The sequence below is a fragment of the Muscardinus avellanarius genome (assembly GCF_963383645.1).
Source record: "Muscardinus avellanarius genome assembly, chromosome: 8".
NCBI classification, from domain to species: domain Eukaryota; kingdom Metazoa; phylum Chordata; class Mammalia; order Rodentia; family Gliridae; genus Muscardinus; species Muscardinus avellanarius.
The window spans coordinates 79,008,803-79,011,577 of NC_137794.1; the positions used below are offsets into that span (position 1 = coordinate 79,008,803).

The window sequence follows — 2,775 nt, forward strand, 5'->3', positions numbered from 1 at the left end:
CAAGTATACGCCACCACGCCCGGCTTAAGTGGTAATATTTTGGGGGGGGGGGCTGGGTGCAGTGAATTTTATTGATGTTGCATTTGACACTAGGCTTCCCTAGGCCCCTCCCCTTTTTCAGGGGGTCTGGGATGGAAAGTGGGAGGAGGGGAGATTCTCAGTGTGTTGGGGATAGAGTTGGGGTGGGGGCTCCCCAGCAGCTGAGGGCCTCGCTCTCTTCCTCTTGCGTTCTTGCTGGGGCCAGCGGTTCAGGGCTCTTACTCCTTGATGGCCATGTGGACCATGAGGTCCACCACCCTGTTGATATAGCTGAGTTCATTGTCATACCAGGAAATGAGCTTGACAAAGTGGTCGTTGAGGGCAATGCCAGCCCCAGCATCGAAGGTGGAAGAGTGGGAGTCACTGTTAAAGTCGCAGGAGACCACCTGGTCCTCAGTAGAGCCCAGAATGCCCTTGAGGGGGCCTTCAGACGCCTGCTTCACCACCTTCTTGATGTCGTCATACTTGGCAGCTTTCTCCAGGCGGCAGGTGAGGTCCACAACGGACACGTTGGGGGTGGGCACACGGAAGGCCATGCCGGTGAGCTTCCCGTTCAGCTAGGGGATGACCTTGTCCACAGCCTTGGCAGCGCTGGTGGATGCAGGGATGATGTTCTGGGCGGCCCCACGGCCGTCACCCCACAGCTTCCCAGAGGGGCCGTCCACAGTCTTCTGAGTGGCAGTGATCGTGTGGACGATGGTCATGAGTCCCTCCACGATGCCAAAGTTGTCATGGATGACCTTGGCCAGGGGGGCCAAGCAGTTGGTGGTGCAGGAGGCATTACTGACGATCTTGAGGGAGTTGTCGTACTTCTCATGGTTCACACCCATCACGAACATGGGGGCATCAGCAGAGGGGGCTGAGATGATGACCCTCTTGGCGCCGCCCTTCAAGTGAGCCCCGGCCTTCTCCATGGTGAAGACACCAGTGGACTCCACAACGTATTCGGCACCAGCCTCGCCCCACTTGATGTTGGCGGGATCTTGCTCCTGGGAGATGGAGATAGGCTTTCCATTGATGACAAACTTCCTGTTCTCGTCCTTGACGGTGCCCTTGAACTTGCCGTGGGTGGAGTCGTACTGGAACATGTAGACCATGTAGTTGAGGTCAATTAAGGGGTCATTGATGGCGATAATATCCACTTTGCTGGAGTTGAAAGCAGCCCTGCAGACCAGGCACCTAATACGGCCAAATCTATTCACTCCGACCTTCGCAATGGTGTCTCAGGGACGTGGCTGGCACTGCACTGGAAGCAGCGCTGTCGGTCGGCAGGAGGAGCAGAGGGCCAAGTGGTAATATTTTAGATCATTGGACTAAATAAAATATATTATTTAAATTATATTCACCATTTTCTCTTTTATGTGCATGTTGAAAAATTTAAAACTTATCAAATAAAAAAACTCTCAACAAACTGAATTGCAGAGATCTAATTGGCTTTCTATCTTTGGCTAATGCTAAATCTCTTAAGGAACCAAAAAAAAGTGTTCATTTATGGTTAAAACAATGGCTTTGAACCATTTGGGGTCCTGGAATTCGGTAAAATTTAGGGGTATTCCCCTCCAATTAGGCATCAAAACACAAGCACCTGAACAAGTTGCTGCAAATGACTAATTCATTGTCATTTTGCTTTTTATTTCCCTGAAGAAATATTGCATACATGTTTTATTCCACATCAGTATATTTTTACTACTCTCTCTTCTCCTCCATCTTTCTCATGTCAAACATGTTCATACTTCTTTCATACTTGTAATTGTGCAGAGACAATCACTCTGTCTACCACTTCTGGAGAAACCTGAAGCACACGTACTCACACATACATATGCATCCATCAGAGAATACAACCTCCTTCCTCTGTCTCCTCTCCTTCACGTTTATGGCAAAGGACAAGCTTTCTTCTACATACCCAAGCTTCATCTAGTCTTGATCCAGTCCTCCACCTTGTCCTTCCAGTTTTTTTCCTGAGAAATCTTAACTCAACCTTAACTCCTTCCTTAAACTGAACAGGCTGTTTTCCATTTAAAAGCATGCTCATATTTCTACCACTCTGAGTAGCCCTTTCCACTTATGCTATGCCCCTTTGCTGGCTCTTCTCCATCTCCAAAATTGCAAACTCGATGCTACTAACCTTCCCAAGTAGTTCACCTACTTCCCTCCTATAAGCCGGCTATAAACCAGCTATAAGCCAGTAACAAATACTTTTTCTTCCAGCCCAGCTCTCTCCTTATGGCCTCAGAATCCTAAGTCCAACACCTCCTTACATCTCTATTAACAGGTTAGAGTCCAAAAGTCTATAACTGAGCTCACTATCAGTCTATAATTCTGAATTTGTTCTTCCTCCTCTTTTTCATACCTCACTATTACCACCATCTTCCTTCTAGTCACCTAGGTCAGCCAATCATTGAATAATCCTCATAATGTACTTTCTAAGGGGTTTTCAGCTTCTCCACCTCATCACATAGACTCTGCAGTCACCGTCGGAACCAGCCTTCCTCGGCTCTATCCTTCACTATTTCAACAACCTCCTTGCTCAGATGCAAATAGGACTCCCCCACTCTCTGCCAACAATTTGTCAATATTCTGTGTGCCTAATTGAAGCTTAGGGAATGTTTCTGGCATATTGAATTTCACCAACAAATAGAAATACCAGTCATTTCCCAAACAAATGGAAATATTTTTTTTTCTTTCCTTCTGGCCAGTTTGAATTGCCCAAGGCACCTTTATCCTACATGAGAATAC

General features: G+C 47.3%; 1 pseudogene across 1 annotated transcript; it reads right to left on the bottom strand.

The window, feature by feature from the left end:
* Window positions 1–257: 257 nt before the first annotated feature.
* Window positions 258–1,286, bottom strand: LOC308265935 (glyceraldehyde-3-phosphate dehydrogenase-like; annotated as a pseudogene). The gene has a single exon. The product of its transcript is annotated as a glyceraldehyde-3-phosphate dehydrogenase-like (transcript).
* Between the last annotated feature and the right edge of the window lie 1,489 nt (window positions 1,287–2,775).